Source organism: Ictalurus furcatus, chromosome 7 (genome assembly GCF_023375685.1).
Source record: "Ictalurus furcatus strain D&B chromosome 7, Billie_1.0, whole genome shotgun sequence".
In the NCBI taxonomy this organism is placed as follows: domain Eukaryota; kingdom Metazoa; phylum Chordata; class Actinopteri; order Siluriformes; family Ictaluridae; genus Ictalurus; species Ictalurus furcatus.
Window position 1 is genome coordinate 17217818 of NC_071261.1, and position 20604 is coordinate 17238421.

Sequence of the window (20604 nt, forward strand, 5' to 3'; positions counted from 1 at the left end):
AGTAAACCATTTTTGTGTTGATTTTGATGTATGCTTTGGATCATTGTCCTGCTGGAAGATTCAACCACGTCCTATTTTAAGCTTTCTGGCAGAGGCAGCCAGGTTTTCATTTAATATCTGTTGATATTTGATAGTCCATGATGCCATGTATCCTAACAAAATGTCCAGGTCCTCTGGCAGAAAAACAGCCCCAAAACATTGAAGAGCCACCACCATATTTAACCGTGAGAATGAAGTACTTTTCCATATGGCTACCTCTCTGTGTGTGCCAAAACCACCTCTGGTATTTTTTGCCAAAAAGATCTATTTCGCTTTCATCTGACCATAGAACCCGATCACATTTGAAGTTCCAGCAGTGTCTGGCAAACTAAAGATACTTGAGTTTGTTTTTGGATGAGAGTAGAGGCATTTTTCTTGAAACTCTTCCAAACATCTTGTGGTGCTGTAGGTGACTTCGGATTGTAGTTTTGGAGACTTTCTGACCCCAAGACGCAACTAACTTCGGCAATTCTCCAGCTGTGATCCTTGGAGATTTTTTGGCCACTCAATCCATCCTCTTCACAGTTAGGTGAGACAATATAGACACATGTCCTCTTCCAGGTTGATTCATAACATTTTCCCTTGACTGGAACTTCTTAATTATTGCCCTGATGGTGTAAATGGGCATTTTTAATGTTTGCGCTATTTTATTATAGCCACTTCCCATTTTGTGAAGCTCAACAACCTTTTGTCGCACATCATAGCTATATTCCTTGGTCTTACCCATTGTTATTAATGACTAAGGGAATTTGGCCTATGTGTTACCTCATATTTATACCCCTGTGAAACAGGAAGTCATGGTTGAACAATTTCCTGTCCCTAGTCACCCAGGTGTACTAAAAAAAAAAATTAAAATATCAATGGAAATATACTTCAAATATATTTTTCTCATATGAATTAACAAAGATTTTTTTTTAAATAAACCTGTGTTGAGTTTGTAATTGTTTGTTATCCATGAGAGCAGAGTATTTTTGTGATTTTTTTTTTTAAAACAAAATATCAAAAGGTTAAACAATAACTAATTTTTCACAGCCTTCTTTGCTCATATTTACCAAGGGTGCCAATATTAGTGAAGGGAACTATAGTAGTAATAATAAATAATAATAAGTATTATTATTATATAAAATGTATAGCACATGCAATGTCCTTATTACTAATTATAAGTACTTTAGCTGTCTTGGACTCCCAGGCAGGGATGGCTGTGGTATCGTCAGGACTCGAACTCACATGTCAGATGAAAGGGCAAACTCTTTTCTGTTACAGCCCTTTGTAACCATTACATGACCTGTGCGGGTCACCAGCCAGCTGTGTCGTTTGTTTTGGAAACTCTTTGGTTTACCCCATGAATGATGAAATTATGGTCATGGTCAAATGCAATAATGTAGTTTCTGGATACTGAGAGTAATAAAACATATCATTCTTTAAGGGTTTTTTTTGTTCAGTGGTAATGGTAACTATTTTGAGGTTGTTTCATATTTACACTCAAGTGGTGCAAAGAGTATATGTTTTTGTTTGTTTGTTTGTTTTAAAATCCGTAATACGTATTTTTTTTAAACAATAATAACATCTGGATATTACATCTGGAATCATTTTAGCCGTCTGCATTAAAGGGTTAAGGATTTCTCCCTCTCAGTGGTTGCTTTAAATCGTTTTTAAAGGCATGCTTTTAACCATCTTGCGGCGCATCGATTTAATGGCCGAATGATTTACATAACGTAACTTCAAAGTTGTCTGCAGGAGAAAGCAAAATGGCGTGTTGTTATTTTAAATCAGTATAAATCAGTGCATTTGCATCGCAGCCAATGAGACCCAAATGAAGGTCATTAATGGTTACTGAAACTTAGCCTGTGTGGAAAACGATGTGTGATATTACTAATTAAACTCAACGATGCGACGGAAGCATCTCCGTGCTGTAAATACAATCCCCCCCTTCTAGGCACAAAACACTTGATTGTAATATGTTAGAATTGCTTGCAGGCACAATAGGTGCTTTCTTCACCATCGAGGGATATACGAGGTGAAAAAGGCGCAACTGCTCAAACACATACAAATAAGACCACATTGGCGTAGTTATTACTGTAATTCAATTTCCCTTTTATAGATTGAAGCAGCCACCTCGTTGAGTGTGCCACATGGTGTCAGGGAACATTTTCGACACCGCGGTGGCCTGAGTGTGTGAGAGATGAGAGTGTGGAGAGGAAAGAAGAAGAAAAAAAAAAACGCTTTGCTGATATCAATTACCAGCTGACTCTTGATCAATCGTCATGGTGCCCATAATGATTTGTTGTCACATATTTGAGGAATGAGCAATGGCGCCCGCTTCGTTTTCTCCACACACCTTTTCTTCTTTTCCTCCCCTGCTTCCTTGCTCACTCTGTGAACCCTGGAGAGAAGGAGGAAAAGAAAAGATTTATAATAAACACTGGGATTCATTTGAAATGTTTTTTTTTTGTCCCCACTATTTTATTTATTTATTTTTTTACATTCCAAAGTGGAGCTCATTTAGGGTGAGACAGTTTTTAACAAGTTGGAAGGCTAATTGTGTTCTCTTCGCTGTGTAATTTCCCACTGATGGGCTGTGGTGACACAAACTGCGGCCACAAATGTCCTGTCTGACACTGTGACAGTTGCCATTACCCCAAACACATCAAACGTCACGGCGGATTTTAGCTTCCGACACAAGTAGAGAGTGAGGGTTACATTTCTTCTCGCACTCCTTCTTAGGAAGCGTTTAGCCTGTGTCTAATGGAGACAAATGTCACTCTTTTTGCTGCAAACATCTTATATGCAGGATGGAATCCTTAAAACACACACACACACACACACAAACAGCAAAACATCTGGTAATCAAGGACCAGTAAGGAAAAACAGTCAGGTACAAATGCAACAATTTGTATTTTGTGATGGTTGACAAGGATAAAAGTATTGTAATTACTAGCTCTGTTTAGATGGGAAGCCAATTGTATTGATGTTCTGTTTGATGACTGTGTACAAGTATAAAAATGCCATCATGTAGCTTTGGGGAATCTTTTTTGCAATTCTAACTTATTCATGATGTGCTATAGCAAATGCCTAATCAGTTTAGTTTGTGATCAGGTACCGGCTGTCAAAAAGTCCATGATGCTCCTGTGTCATTACATCATCATCATCACTATTAAAACAGAGTAGACTACTTACACACTCTTTACAAATGACATTATATAAAGTTTTAATGTGTTCCCTTGGGGATCATGGTGGCTTAGTATTTAGCACGTTTGCCTCGCATGTCCGGGGTCTGGGGTTTGATTCCTGCCTCCACCCTGTCCTATGTGCGTGGAGTTTGCATGTTCTTCCAGTGCTTCAGGGGTTTCCTCCGGGTACTCCAGTTTCCTCCCCCAGTCCAAAGGCATGCGTTGTAGGCTGATTGGCATGTCCAAATTGTCTGTAGTGTGTGAATGAGTGTGTGTGATTGTGCCCTGTGATGAGTTGGCATACTGTCCATGGTGTCGTCTGCCTTGTGCCCAAAGTTCCCTGGGATAGACTACAGGCTCAGACCCTGTGTAGGATAAGCTTGGATGGATGGATGGATGGATGGATGAATGGATGAATGGATGGAACTTACTCATGATTTCAAATAGCTAAGTTTTGAAATAGCTAACCACCCTTTGGATAAAATAGCTAGCTACACTATAAACTCCTAAATATAGTAGCTAACTGTACTGAAGCTACGTTGTCAAAATGAGCAAACTCAGCTGTGATATTTTCATTTTATTGTTCAGCTGTATGTATATTTTCTTTTGTTCACAACCATGTTCAAATACATACAGTACTTTGTACAGAGTTCTTGCTGCGCTATTTGTAAAACACTCTTAGAATGAAGCAGTTAACATTTAATGACGTATAACAAAACAACAAAAAATCATCAAAAAAGAAAAGCAAGAGATACAGAGAGGACTCTCTTACTACTCTTAGGTCAGTTGGTTTCTGGAAATATCTATCTGGCTAGTTAATTAACTAACGCTCTATGAAGGACACTCAAGTTCTTCCACACCAAACCATGTCTTCATGGACCTCACTTTGTGCACAGGAGCATTGTCATGCTGGAACAGGTTCAGGCCCCTTAGTTCCAGTGAAGGGAAAAATAATGCTACAGCATACAAAGCCATAGATAATTGTGTGCTTCCAACTTTGTGGCAACAGTTTGGGGAAGAACCACATATGGTTGTCATGGTTAGGTGTCCACATACTTTTGGTATATAATGTAAAAGCAGCATATATACAGTATGTGCACAGTAAATAACGGCATTCTCTGAAGTACGGTGGCTTAATATTGTGTAATTTCATTTCTTGTTAATGTTTTTTAATGTTTACACCACTGTTCGTACATAAACAGTCCTATAGGATGCAGGCACACTGACCTCATATTCCCTGCCTCCGAAATTGAGTGCTGCGACAGTACCTACTGCATTCGGTTCAGTACCTACTGTTCAGCCGCTGAGAATATGTGTGTAGTATGAATACAATCCGGACATGCTACATTAGCCATATTGGCATTGTCATGTGACCTGCAACTTAAAGAGCCAACGTGCTGCCTTCAACCATTTTTGATTCTGACAGCTCTTCTGCGCCAGTCCCGTTGCCTTATGGGATAGCGCAGTGTCCATTGCTTCAATACTGCAGAATCTCAGTTGACTCAGTAGGTCATCTGGGAATTTCTCATCTACTGTTTTATGAATACTGAGAATTTGGACATACTACTCCTTTGGTGCACAGCTTTTTGCCTACTGTATAGTAGGGATAATCGGATGCAGCCAGTTTCTTCAAGGTGCTGGGGAGATTCAAGTTTGATAGATGGTTGACACTGAAGAGGATTTGATGTTACACATTGAGCTACAGGTATGCTGAACATGGTGTCATGTGGAATAGGAGAGATGAAACTGAGATGCTCTTTTGCAAAAAAAAAAAGGGGGGGGCGGCGTTGTGATGTGGTTAGGTGTCACAGTTTGGAAATGTACTTTTTTTGTGTTTAAGAAGAAGGTACATCAAATGTAGTGTCCATCAGAATGTATTTTCCTATGTTTGGCTTCTCTAATACTGAACAGGTGAAAAGGCAAAATGACTCAGCACACTACATGTCAGCATAATCACTTTCACTATTCAGTCCCCAGAACATTAATCTGTCCTCTGTTTCCAGCCCTAAGCATTGTCTCAACTTCAAATCTTTTGTGTTTTTCCTTAGAAATGTTAGATTTCTTAAATATATCCATCTCTACTCTTTACTTTGAATTGCTGCATTGCATGTGTTTGGAATGATCTCACAAATACTAAACTCATTAATCGAGCCGTACGACTTTCTTCACGGTTGAGGACTAGCAAATTCGGTTCTATATTACAACTACGAAACCACAGGATTAATTCAGGCTCTGCACCTATGTCATGAGAGTAACTGCTGATGACATTGTGAAGGAGAGGAGAGGAATCAGCTGATTACACACACAATGTTGTTGCCTACAGTTTGTAAGCTTCTGATCTGCTCTCCCAAAATTGCCCGTCACCCAAATTTGTCCTTGTGTTCCTTTTCTCTTCCGCCTTCTGAATGCTAATGATAGCTAATGCTAATTAAAGCTATTTTTTCCCCTTGCCTTTCCTACCCTGGTTTATATTGGGCCATCCTCCACAATTGACTTAATCTCCCCTCTTCTGTCTCTCCCCTTCTCTGCAGGCTGTTTGTAATTAACACTCACAACCTTTTTCTCATCCTTTCAGCCACTCTGTCGGCTTCACTCAGTTCAGCCATTTTTTCCCTTTCCTTCTCTTCTTCTCTCCATGCTGAGAGTCGAACATAGTCTGCCCATCAGGCTTGTGACAGCATGTCCTGGTGGGAGCCTCCTTCCACACTGATCTATTGACACTGCTGGCTGAAACTCTTTGCAGAGTTCGAGCCTTTAACATAACACTTGGGATCGGGTGCATTTTCCCAGTGGCCTATTATTGCTGCCTTTTTACATTCAGAGTTTGTAAAGGCCAATTTTTCCCTGCTTTTAAAGTCCTGCTGTTGAAGTGAGAGTTGCTTTAAACAGTTGGTGTGCCGTGAGTTTACTAATCATTTAGAGCTGAATTATTAAAATCCCCATGAAATGGCTGCTTAGCTGTGATTTGAATCCGTATGTTGATGTATTTCCTTCTGAAACATGAAGTAAGTGTGATATCGTGTTGAAGTGCTTGAGTGACTTACGAGTGGAGGGTGTCAACAAGTACCCCCACCCACCCCCACCCCCACATGTGGTTTTGGTGCACACAGAGAGGTAGCCATATGGAAAAGTACCTCATGCCCACAGTGGTGGCTCTTTAATGTTTTGGAGCTGTTTTTCTGCCAGAGGACCTGGACATTTTGTTAGGACACATGGCATAATGGACTCAAATATCAGCAGATATTAGAAAACCCATGTGGTGAACTGAAGAGGAGAGTCCACCAGCATGGACCTCAAAATGTGAAGGATCTGGAGAGATTTTGTATGGAGAAATGGTGTCAGATCCCTTGCTATGTATTCTCCAACCTCATCAGGCATTATAGGTGAAGACTCAGAGCTGTTATCTTGGCAAAGGGAGGTAGCACAAAGTATTGACTAAAAGGGCACCAATAATTGTTGCAAGTTTTTAAAAAAAAATATATATATATATATATATATATATATAAATCCGTGTTTTGTTTGCAATTGTTTGATATCCAAGAGAGCAGAGTATTTTTGTGATTTTTTTTAACAAAAGATCAAAAGGTTAAACAATAAAGATATTTATTAAGTCTTCTTTGCTCATATTTACCAAGGGTGCCAATATTAGTGGAGGGCACTGTATACAATTAAAATAACAATATTCCCAAAACGATTTATTTGGATTTTGTTTCCGATATACTATTATACTGGTGTTCATAACACTAAGGGGCAGCTACAAAAACACTGAAACCGCAATTTTGATTTAAGAGGCACTTTACTACTTAAAAAGTTTGATGTGCATTACACACTTACAGCATAGAGAGCCAGACTCAACCACTTCTAAAATATTTCACGTGCAGAAAGCCAGCATTGTATTAAAACCTGTCTGTCATTTACAGAATCAGAACAAATGTAGAGGGAGGGCATTAGTCTTCCGACAGTACGATAAAGTGAGCATCCACCATGCAAACTTCCCAACACATCTCTCCGTGGTTGCATTAGCAAAATATTAGCACAACATCATAAAATACTATGGATGAGTCTTTCACCACCATTGCCATCTATTATATTGTTATTATAAGATATTATAAACCAATCAGGTGCATATTTAAAATACTAGCATGCAGCTTTATGCTGTATGATGAGCTTCTTTCCTCCTCCTCCTTCATGTACTTCTTACCTGAGAGGAAAATGCAGTGTATGGTAAATGTCTTGAAGAAGCCAGTGTTTTCCTCTGGTATGAAGAAGAAGAAAAAGAAGAGGCCTAATAAAACTGTTCCCATTTGTCCATGCATCTCTCTAGCAATTGACCGACCTACTAACGTTAACCTATAAACTCCAGTTAAGACATCAATGATGTAGTACAGAATTCAGAATGCCATAGAGCAGGGGTTCCCAAACTTTTCCAGGGTAAGGCCCCCCAAATTGCATTAACATTTAACCGAGGCCCCCCTTTTGCAAGATGTCTTTAAAACACATTAAATATACAGACTTCTGAAGATATCCCCTCTTTTTTTTATTATTAATAATTAACTCATTCATCTTTACATTACATTACATTAGGAATTGATTGTGTGTGTGTGTGTGGTTGTCTGAGAGTGAGAATCATGTATTTATTTATTTTTCACACCAAATTGTTGAGGCCCCCCGGGCGCCCCCTGGCGGCCCCCACTTTGAAAGCCACTGCCATAGAGTATTTCTACACTTCATGAATAACTGTATTTCATTTTATTAATTGTTAATAAGCATCGTTCACTTCCAAGTTCACATCACTCTGAACAAACCCACCTTTCATATCATGACCAAAATGTAGTACAAGTACAAAATATAATAAACATGCCTCAACATAAAATCTTTCATCAAAACACCAGAGAACTAGTGGCATCACAGTAGTGTATCCTCCTTAATGCAAGTATTTTTATTTTATTTTGACAAGTTTTAGAAAAATATAAAAAGCATTCATTGCATATAAGTATTCTATAGAATATGCTGTATAGCAGGGAAGAAAACTATAACAGATGAAAAATGCTAGAAGAAAAACTACAATTATTACCATAAATTACCATTTAATTTGATATTAAACTTTGTACCTCTTTTGTGGTGTTAAGTAAAAGTGAATAATGTGGGTGGAAAACGTCTGGGTTACACATGTAACCCTGTTCCCTGAGAAGGGAACAAGACATTGCGTAGCTTTGTCATACCGGGGTAGGCCTGTGAATTGCGTCCTCGCTTCAGATAATAGAGGCTGATGACGTGGTTCACAGGTGCCATATATATATATCACACGACGCGCTTAATTGCCACGTCACCTGATCATGGCAGGCCTATAAATAGGCCTGATTTTATACACAAGCTTCAGATACCGGTCACGCACAAGGGGCGCTCCCATAGTGTTATGCTAAACGCAACGTGGAGTTCCCTTTGAAAGGGAACCACTGGTTGGAATGTAACTGTGTGTTACTTGATGAGGCTGGTGAAACGCCATGAATTTGCGAATGTCTGCATGTTTCCTGTTTTCTTGCCAGTTTCCTTACAAGCTTGTGTAAAGGTTATTCAAAATGAAACAAGGTCCTCCGTACTGTAAGGCTTAATTTGTGATTTGGCAATCCGTTGTTTGATATTTCTGCAAACATCTTGTACTGTTTATTCATAAACTAAATCTGTACAGTTGTAGTTTATGAATATTGACTACTACAAACTGTTTAGGCTTAGTGAACTTACCCAGATGAGGATGGGTTCCCTTCTGAGTCTGGTTCCTCTCAAGGTTTCTTCCTAGGGAGGAAACTCCTTAGGGAGTTTTTCCTCACCATCGTCGCCACCGGCTTGCTCAATAGGGATCAATTCACACACTTAAAATCTGTTTCCTGTGTTTATATGTTTCTGTAAAGCTGCTTTGAGACAATGTCCATTGTTAAAAGCGCTATACAAATCAAATTGAATTAGTGAAGCTGATCGATCTGTGTAGTGCAATACATACTAATAACTTAAAACATGAGCACAATAACTTACTCCCATTACCACAAAAAAATGATGGCATAAGACAGGCATGGTCTTTGCTCTCTTTACGACATAGCCCTGTATTTCATGGTGCTGGAGCCCCATAAAGGATTTGCTGAAAGAGCTGAAGCCCTCTCTCCTGTAAGTGTGTCAGGTGTGTGTGTGTGTGTGTGTGTATGTGTGTGTGTGGCTGTATGTATGCATGTATGCACACGTGTGAATGCACGCCCCTGAGACAGGTTGAGGTTAGTATGTTGACTATGAAGGATCGTAAGCAGTGAGGTATGAAATAAGAGAAGGAGGGAGCCCCCAGGTCCTTGTGCATGTGTTCACTAAAGGAACCGTCAGGGAATAGTGACATCGAAATCCACTGGTGGGGCGCTGGCTGATGATGTCATGAGGAAGACAGAATTAGAACGAGGTTAACATTGGGTGGTTAACCTTCTGCTTTCCTGCACCACTAGAGAGTGTGGAGTGTGCCAGCAGTAATCTGTTAAAGGTAGTGCCTTATTGAGCATACAGCCAACTTACAGTGACTAGGAAAATACATGGAGGTCTGTGATTTAGGCTGAAGCACTGTCTGTGGACAGGCTCGTATTTGGAATGAAAATTCTGCAGTCACATAAATGTGTAGAGAGTTTTTCAGGTGACAGAATTCAATGTCAGAAAGATGGCATGGATCATTTTTGTTTTCTTTTTTTTGTTGTTGTAAATTCCCAGATTGTTTAAGCTTGGGGTTTAATCTGGGCAAAAAAATATTCTTTGACAATGGACAAATGTTAAATCTCAAGATGACGCTTTATGATTTTATTATGTTATGCTACTCTCAACATTGACCTCAATAAAAATGTTTCATACTGTAGCTAGTACATCCTTGCTTGTAGACATAGTCGAACATGCTACCATACTACAAACACGAGCAGTTTGCTGCTAGCATTTCATTTCATATTACTAATATATGTCAAAATAATGCAAAAGATAATCCAGTTGCTGATAAGTTTGTCATGTTTTTAATGTATTGTTGTTGTGTGTTGCCCATTTCAATAATGTTCTAAAAGTAAAAGTGATAAATAAATGAAAAGTGCATAAAAAGTGCATCAAGTTCAAAGAGCAAACTTTCAAATGTACGTATATGATACATGCAAAAATAATTCTGTCGCTCCGATTGTAGATTTTTGGTTATCGATTAGTGTACCTTTTACATATAGCCAAACATTAACATGTGGGCAAACATTAACTCATATACAACATATACACAGCCTCAAATACACACTCCATTTGCCAAATGATAGCCAGCATGGTTATAATTCTGCCAATATAAAGTATGTCATACAGAAACATACAGGACTAGTTATGCTAAATTTCCCCTAGGTGTGACTAAGTGTGTGTGTGTGTGTGTGTGTGCACGGTGCCCTGTAATGGACTGGGTGTATTCTCCCACCTCATGCCCAGTGTTACTGACTAGGAGAAAGCAGTCACTGAAAATGATTGAATGAATGAATGAGTGAATGAATAGCTTACCTAGTATTTTCCCCCATCCATTCACACATGATATGTGGAAATTTACAAATAAATACATCAAGAGATCATTCACTCCTGGTATAATCTGTCATCACCTGGTAAAAATCCCACTGTCACCCCCACTTTCTTTGAAATGAATACAAAATGCTTCCATTAAACTAGATAAATGTGAACTTTCTGAAATGGTGAAAATAACAGCACTGGCAGCTGGATGCTGTTCTCGTGTCTGTGGGCAGCAGCGAGGGAACAGAACTGGACAGAGAGAGGAGTTTCTCTGTTTATCGGCAGCAGCAGGCCTGCTGTTGTGCTGCTATAGGCCTGGCACTGGGCCTCTGGCGAACACTCTCTCACCAACCAACCCTGACTTAATGGATGTAAACGATGAGAGTGTAGTGGGCGCCCGGCTCCGTGTGCAGGATGCCAGACTGTGGAGCTGAGACAGACCCTGCTCACTGGCACACACCCACCAGAGCTGGAAGAACTGGCATCAGACAAGGCCTGTGGTTGTAACTCAGTGAGAAAGAAGGAGAAGACTTTGTATTGGGGCCAGGTAGTGCAGAAAGACACACACACACACACACACACACATACACACACAAATTGTACATCCTATTCACAGACACTTCAGTATGCTACCAACCTGAATACTGAACTGGTTTTGTATATTCTCTAACAGTAAAATCTGTTTCTCTAAAAGTAAAAAAGAAAAACTAGTCTGCATATCAGCTATACATTTTGAAAATGTTTTGAATGTAATCAGTGAATATATGGATATTAATGGTCAGGTGAATTTATGAAAATACATCAGGTTAATAAAGGCTAAGCAAATCCGAGCTGTTTGTTTACACTGGTACACACTACTACATTACTGCCAAAGCGGAATAATTCACTCTGAAAAGACACACTCCAAACACACTCTGTCACTTTCTCCCATCTCTCTCTCTCTCTCTCTCTCTCTCTCTCTCTCTGTCCCCAAGCACTGGCCATTTTCCTGTCATGACTTAAACAGTTCTTCCCAGGGCCTGTGCAGTTTGCTATTACTTTCTCTCGTGCACTTTTTTTTTCTCCTGCTGGCAAGTAGGACATTTTTGAACGGGTGTCCCACGAGTTCCCCCAAGGCAGCACTGGGCTTGACAGCCGTTCGTTTGAGGCGATGTCAGTCCTGAAATTATGCTGTCTGTGAAGCCAAGTAACGAAGCAGGGGCACGGCTGAGTGCAGCGAGTCTGCAGAAGCCACACAGCACACACTCACACTGCTCTAATATGCAGAGAACACACTGAGCAGATCCTATACAGTGCAATGTAGGCTAGGACAAGTGAAATGCAACAAACCTGATCTCATGCACATTCAGGATGGATTTGATGGATGTGAAGATTTGGGGTTATATTTGGTTCAGTTTCATATCTTAACCTTTGCAACTTTTGAATTGTTGACGTTTTGCAATCATTAGACCATGTGGGCATGTGTTATAAAAATAAAAATAATACTAATAATAATGATAATAATAATGATGATGATTAAACCATAAAGATTGTAGTATACTGGGATACCTAGCATTTGGCTTTTTTGTAAACACTTTTCCCAGTTCCCCATCCTCTAGATAGCTCTCCAATATCATACGACAGCTTACCAGCAAAGGCTAGCACATGCTTCCTCCATGATCTTTTCTACTACAGCTCATGCCTTATTATATAGGCTACTTTCACGCCATGTCGGAATTCCCATAATTACTAGACGACAAACTGGCCGTTCTACTCAGAGCTGTTCACGTTGTCAGACTCGGAAGGAAATGAATCCATGTGAGATAATGTTATTGAGAACTGCAAAATGACATTAAACTGTATTGTATGTCTTTCGTTTATTTTCAGGTTAATCTTGCCATTAGTAATAGTCAATTATATGAATTATTACATAGAAATATCATGAGATATCTACTTAACTATGTTTTACTGCTGAAGCCGCCGCCGATTTGAGTGTTTCCGCATGATGTTGCAGCGGTCAGGTGGTACAAGTCAGAACGCTCAGAAAATTCCTAGTTTACAAGTCGTAATTACGAGTTCTACTATGACGTGAATGCTTTAAAAAAAAAAAAAAAAACGGTAATCACGACATGGCGTGAGCACAGCTATAGCTCACTGACGCTTACGGTTTCCAGCTGTTGCTTTGATTGTCGCTGTTTTTTGTGTCCTCATGGACTGCTGGCAGCTCATGTCTGTGGCAATGTCAGGATTTGATCTCTTGACGAAAAGGTGAACTGTGTGTGGTTCTACACTTTCACTCCTCACTCCTTTAATATTGCAATGTTAGCTTAATCACATTGCATTATGGGGGGAATAGTCGTTAGCACATTCCCTGTACTTCAGGAGTTTCCTCCAGGTACTCCAGTTTCCTCCCCCAGTCCAAAGACATATGTTGTAGGCTGACTGTCATTTCCAGATTGTCCGTAGCATGTGAATGTGTGTGCAGTTGTGCCCTGTGATGGGTTGGCACCACGTCTACATTGTTCCCCGAGTCTCCTGGGATAGGCTCTAAGCTCCCTGCAACCCTGTGTAGGATAAGCGGTACAGAAAACAGATGGATGGATGGATGGATGGATGGACAATGCATTCATTTCGATGTGTTTATTGGCCAATAAACCTTAGGGTTAAGAAAGGCACATAAGAGGATAATAAGCTTTCCTTTAGCATCTCTTTACCTCGTTTGTATCTTTTATCTTTCAATATTGCTAAAATTGAGGAAACTTTGAACTTGGGCTGTAGTCAGTTAGTTCTTTTGATCTTCAAAAGTTCTTGCTACACACATTTAATGAATTCTGCACTTCACTTGGAGAATTAACGTTACATCACTGCTTATGAAATAGCACAGTTGAGTAGCTGAGTAGCATCAGTAGATCACAGATCAGACAGGAAATCCCATGTCTCTTGTGGAGAGAGTGAGAGAGATGATGCACAGACTGTGTTGCTGCATTTTAATTGACTCTACGTCACCGTGGAGACTGCGCTGATGCCCCAAGAGCCAAATGCCCATCTTGGCTCGATGCCTGATCTCCGTTTTGCCCATGTGTCCGGTGCTGGAGTGACTCATAACACATTTTACTCACACCATTCTGCCTGTCTGGCGTGAACCTTGGCCCCTGGCAGAAGATGCCTCTTTGGAGCGTCGCTTGTCAGTTCTATTTTAATCTGATTCCCTTAACTGCACAAAGTATTGGGCACTTGAGCCTTTGAATTGTTTTATAGACTGTACTCTGCATTAAATATTTAGACCAGGAATTGCTTTAATGGTGTTGCTCCAGAGAAGTTCTCTGTGTGTTTATATGCGTTTGTGAGAGACAAGAAAGCGACAGAGCGCTGTGATTTGTATTGGCATCAGATACGTATCTGTTTAATATTCTGATGTAAGCTACTCCCACTAGGAAGAGATTATATTGGGATGCTGCTGCGTTTATTAAATTCTTAAATGTATATTTTGGCTTGTTTTGGTTTGAATTGCTTTTGTATATATTGCGGTGGCTTCTTGCCTTTTAGCTACAGCAGCAGATCATGTCTCACCCAGTTGCCATCGTCACTGATGACCTATCACTCTCACGCTACACACACACATTCACGTGCACGTGGCACTGCCCTTTCCACATGAGTGCACACAGCACACACCCGTATACTTGTCACTCCTCTGCTTTCTTTATAAAACAGCATGTGTTGTATGTCGCCATGCCAGCGTTCATCGTGACTCGCTGGCCTGGCCCAGCCGTGACCCACAGTGTCGTGTGACAAGCACAGATCCAGTATGTGGCGGTTACAGAGCTGCCTTCTCCCATTACATCTGCTCCACCGGGCCTGATGCATGCTCTAAACCAGGGTGATGATGACAGCAAGCTGCGTGTGTTTCCGCTGGACACTGACGGAGGAGACTCGCCTTTACTTTTCCACGGCTCGATCGCTCGCCAGAGGTAACTCATTGGTGTTAATGAGTTACCACTTCTGAGTAAAGTGTTAAAGAGGTTATCCCGACTGTCTCAAATTTGTGAACCCAAGAGCGCAGCAAGTCATGCGTATCTCCTACTAAATACTTAACTTCATTCTAATATAGGTAGCCTGGCAAGCGTGTGACGAGACTTTTAGGCCTTCCTATTTTCATGCGTGTGGGGGGTGTACACAGGTATGATATAACAGAAAGGAATTCAAAGCTCAGTGTCCATTCACAATGTGCACTGGTGCATTTTCCTTCACCTACTCAACATGCTCCGGGATTGAGTTTCAGTCTCATGACTACACAAACGCTGTGATCCATTAACCAGTGTCAGCTGAGCTCAGAATACAGCGCACACCTCGATCACACTAGAGCCCTCAACCACGTATCAGCTTTTCCGTGCACGGAAGGCCAAGGCTGCCCTCCAGCTTTCCAGGCTTCCTAATGAGCCCTGGCTGCTAGTTGAGACCATGAATGGGCTGGAAAAAACACAGGGCCGATCACTCAAGCACAGGAGCCTTGTGGCAACAGAGAGATTGACAGAGACAGAGAGACACAGTGCAAGCAGCTCCCACAAATTGATTGGACTAAAGAAACATTTCAAAACATTCAGTGTTTTTTGGGGGTGTTTTTTTTTCTCCCTTCAATTATCATTGCATGAAAATTGCAGACAGCTGCATGTCTCAAGATAATGGGATATGGTACTGCATAATTCTGTTTGCTTATAGCAAGATATTGAGATAGAATGAGAAAACAAATCCTGCATGCTATATAAGCTACTGCTGTACTGTAGCAGTGGACCTATAAATTATTAGCTAAGTTATTTCTATATGTTATAGCATGTTAGTTAGCTGGACTCTGTAACATTGTCAGCTGTATAGTAACTTTATAAATAGTAGAGTTTGGTGTCTAACAAACATTCAAACATATCACAAGATACTCAAATAGATATGTATTATTATCTACAGTACAGGATCTTCTGAAGTTAACTCCTAGCAGTGGACGATCCAGCTACAATGACTGTGAAAAAGTGTTTTCTAAAACATAAAGCAAGTTAACAATACAGATTTATACTGTATGACTGGAACTCTCAGGGGCCAGCACTGTTTCTTGCATTTTTTTTTCCCTAAACATTGCGTCCCAAGACTCGTCACTTTATGCCTTATTGTAATGTCACTATTGTCTTATTGTCAAGCAATTGTTATTTTTTTGTAATTCTTGTCATTTCTACACACATGTATACGATGTATCTATCGTATTCTCTATAGTCTGTGGAGCAGCAATCATGAAAGTACTGTACACATGACAATAAACGACTTTGACTTTGACTTTGACTTAGCTATAAATAAGAACTGTGAAATAAGAACTCTGTTAACTGGAAATTTCCAAGAAAGCCGCACCGACATAGTTAATTAATAAATGGTTGAAAAGGAGAGTGCTACACAAGCTTTAGTCTTGCTTAGGACGATCATACAGGACAGATTTCAACCGGTTTGACACCAGGCAAGTATAGAAAATAGAGTTGTTTTCTTGTGGCTTGTGCTCTGCTAGCTGTGATATTTCTTTCCTCTGACACAATTCGAAGAAGCGCTCCTATTCCTGGAGCTGCAGGTTAATATCTGTCACCTTCATTTAGGCCGGTAATGGCAGAACTCCATTAGTCCAGTCCGATGGCCAGCCAGAGACGGCCAAATGGCTGCACGTGGCCACAGCTGTGATGACAAGGCGTTGATTAAAAAAATGAGGGCGCATTCTTCCTTACCTCCTTTTCTCCTTCTCCTTCTCGTGCACGGCCCATAAGTCATTTTTGTCATTATTGTCTGCTGTCGCTGTAAATCAGCTGGACCTGTGAAATATGTTTTTTTGATAAAGCTTCGGCTTCTTCTCAGTCTTTAGCCTTGCCATTTCCAGACCTCCCACTTTCTGAACGAGAGGAGGGGAATATTGATCCGGTCTGTGTATTATTGTCCACCATGGGGGTATTTTAAAGGCATGACTGGAACAGGAGCCATGATAATCATATATTCACATATAATCAATATTTGTTGTGTGATGTGCTCGCTCCATTACCTATTTTAGGTAGCTCTTTTTGTACGGGCTCGTATGGTTGTATGCGTGTAGAGCGCCATACTGCAAAAAAAAAACACAGAGATACAATTACACACACACGCACACACACACACTGCTGCCGTCACAATTACTTGCACTATGAACCAAACTCAGCATCTGCATGCCTCCCCTGACGTGTCGGGCCTGAAAAGCAGAAACGGCCATGCTGAAGGAGACTGATAGAAAAGCTGTTCTCCCGTAACGCTTTATCAGCCCTGGCATTGCACATCAATAAACTCCCCCCTCCTTTGTATCCTTCTCTCCTTCTCTCTTCTTTCTCCATCCCTCCCTCCCTCCCTCCCTCTATCTCTCTCTGCCCTTCCCCCCACATTTTTAATCTTTCAAAACAGAGAAGCCAAAAGAATAGAAATCAAATAGCAAGCAAGATAAGAGTGTCGTGTTTGTGCTCGGTGTATTCAAATACCCTGTTTGGATGCACACCGATCACCTGTTTGTTTGGGGTTTCACTCGGTTGGCCTTTCTTGAGTGGGATTTTGCTATTTGATACCTTAGCTCCAAATCCTAAAACAAGCTTAATCCTTTGTGACTCTGGTATTGAATTTCTACGATTCTCTATACGTTATTTTTCTTACGTGTCAGTACTGATATAACCGAGTTAAGGAATGTTTGAAATGATTAACATCTGAGGCCTACAAGTTATCCTCTGGGAATATTTTTCTTCCATGTCAGCATGTCTCATTTAACTGCACACACACACACACACACACAAACACACACAGTCCCTCGAAAGAAAAGATTTGTTCTTCCTTCTTTCAAATTCCTGCCTAGCAGGGAGCCAACCACATAAAGCTGAGCACACCATGACTATTTTTGCGTTCCATGTGTTTGTTTCTATACGCCCCAACAAGCACTTATGTAATACAGTAGTGCTGGGATGGAAAAAAGAAAATGCATGAGGCTTCCTGTTTCAATTCACTTTCAGTTCACATACCATGCCTTCCAGGAGTGGTTAAAACAAGCAAAGTTGTTTTACATTAAAACCACAAGAGCTTATTAAATTCTAACAGTGCTGGACTGGATTATATTCACATTACCATTATTATATCTGATCCAGGAGTTGTGAAATGGATTATGCACATTTACTGTTAATAGAAATGGACATTAATGTGATAATCAAAGCGGCTCTTTCAAATTTGTCTTTGGAACAGATAAAGTAATGTATTCAGGATGAGGAAATAAAGAAAGGAAATAGCGGCAGATGTCGACATTCAGAGTTCCCTCTGTAGAATAGACCGAAGAGGATCCACTTTATTATAGTGCTGCGTGATGTTTGCAGTTCTCCGAGAGAACTGCAGAGAAATGTATGGAATGAAACACAATGGAACATGCTGTTATAGGAAAATAATCAACAGCTGGATGATGTGACCTGACGTGAAGCAGAGTTACACGACACACTCTGAAATTGATCACTATCCTATCACAGCACATCTTTGAAATGATAGATTTCTCCTATTCTCAGCCCCTCCAGGATTTTGTGATTTTGCGATCGCAGAAATGAACGCAAAATCAAGCGAACTCTGCAATATTTTTCAAAATTGCCGCAGTTTTGCTGCGGATTTGGGCCGAGACGTGTTATGTGACTTCATCACAACGCGCATTCGGTCAAAGCCCTCTTCGATTCATGTGCGTTGAACACAAGTACAGCTAAAAGGTCTTGTTTTCCAACAAACATTACTGCGAAAGACCATGCAAAACAATTTCGTATGTTGGCACTTTCACCAATTCAAGTAGTTTTCTGCAAAAAAGCACAAAAAAAGCTGCACAAAAATCGAGTATTTTTGGCTGTAACAATCACATAAAAACTCTGCGGCATCCTGTATGGACTGTATTCTATAGCAGTTTTCCAACAATGACAGTTTTAATTAGTTGGAAATCACATATACTTGTTACTAGTTGTATTATATTTAGTGCTGTAATGCAGTGCTGACACTGGAGACTCCTTCCAAAATTCTGAATACACATCTCCTCAGAGAAAACTTCACCACAGCAGCAATGTTACATGATTAAATCTGTTGTCAGCCATACAGGTGTTTTTACTATACAAACAATAACATACTGTATTAGAACAAGTGCTTTAATATTGCTTACCTTGCTGTCTGAGCTGTGCTGTAATAGAAAACAATTCTAAATAATAATATAAATAATTAACAATCAGAGCACAAGTAGTGTCTATGATGCTGGTACAAGGTGCAGCTTTTCAGGGATTTGTAGGAACTGTGCACGTTGTTTGGACATTTTTGTAATACCTGCTCAGCGGTGTTCCTGTGCTGCTCCCTGTCCATTAGCGTATGACGTAGAGAGAAGCTGACAAATTCCATAGACAGTGGGTATGCAGTCTTCTAATTTTGTTCCAGAGATGGAAACCACAACATACCATTATCAAAGTTATTATACTTAATATCAATATAATATTAACTTATTATATATTAAATAATATCAACTGGAATATTTTAACAGTTTGAATAAAAATGAGTTCTATGGTTGGAAAGATTAGCAATAAAACAAACAAACAAACAAACAAAAAACGATCTGCCTTCAGTAGATAGCCAAAAGATTGTTTTATATTTATTATTATATATTATTGTTTTTGGATTTTCTCCCTAATTTATTCTTGGCCAATTCCACCAATTAGGTTTCATCCAACCAGCTACCTGACAACTTCCAACCCGGGAGGTAGAAGGCTATCTCACGCTTCCTCTGAGTCATGTGAAGCCTGTCAACTTCACCTTTTCAGACTGCTGCTCATGCTGTGTCACAGGGTGGCATAACACACTCGGGGGTGGGGGGCAAGCGCCACTTTCCGCATACTTACATACATGATGCACATGATTGGCTAGTTTAACTGTGATTTACAGGGGAGAGAGAGTATGCCACCCCTCCCACCCAGAGAGCATGGCCAATTTCACTCCCTTGGACTCCAAGGCTGTGGCATCATCAGGATTTCAACTCGTGATCTCCTGATGTTAAGGCGAAAGCCTTTCTCCTGCACCATTCAGGAGCCTAAAGATTGTTAATAAATGAAATCTTCTTATAAAAGAAAGCTGTTTTTACAGTTAAAGAGGCCCCTAATTGTAAAACATTTGAGAACCACAGTTAATAATTTTATACCGACAGATAACTACGTGATAAAAATGATAAGTGTTTATAAGGGTATAAAATTTGATCTGACCTTCTGAAACTATCTTCTTGTATTGTTGTTATTAACACGCATTTTATTTGAAGAAAAAATAAGTTGTTGTGTTTAGAGGTACAAGAACCCTGACTTGTGTGCACATCCAGTAATAAATATTACATAGCTAGAGCTGTGAGGTCAACCACAAGGACTGATGTCCCACTTCCACGCTATTCACTCGTGGACTCCAAAGCAGGTTAGAAACATTGTTTCTCATTCATTTTCTCTTTTGTATCTTCTTCCTTTTCATTTCTGTCTTTCATTTACATTCACTCTTGTATGTCTGTACTAAGGAAAACACATGAAACAAAGGGTTATGCAGCCCTGTCCACAAATCTCTTTCAATGAAGCCCTATAATGTCTCTTTGACTTATTACACCTCACTCACTCTCGTTAGAAAAGAAATTAGCCACGCATTCTGTTTTAATTAACCTTCTGTAGCAATGGAGCGGGACAGAGGTGGGAGTCCAGGGCAAGTGTGGAGGTCAGAGTAATTGAATAGAGACGTAATGATGACATCGCCAAGGAGCCATAGACATGGCGTTAAGGTGAGGGATGGTGGCAGAAGGACACATCATGTTGTG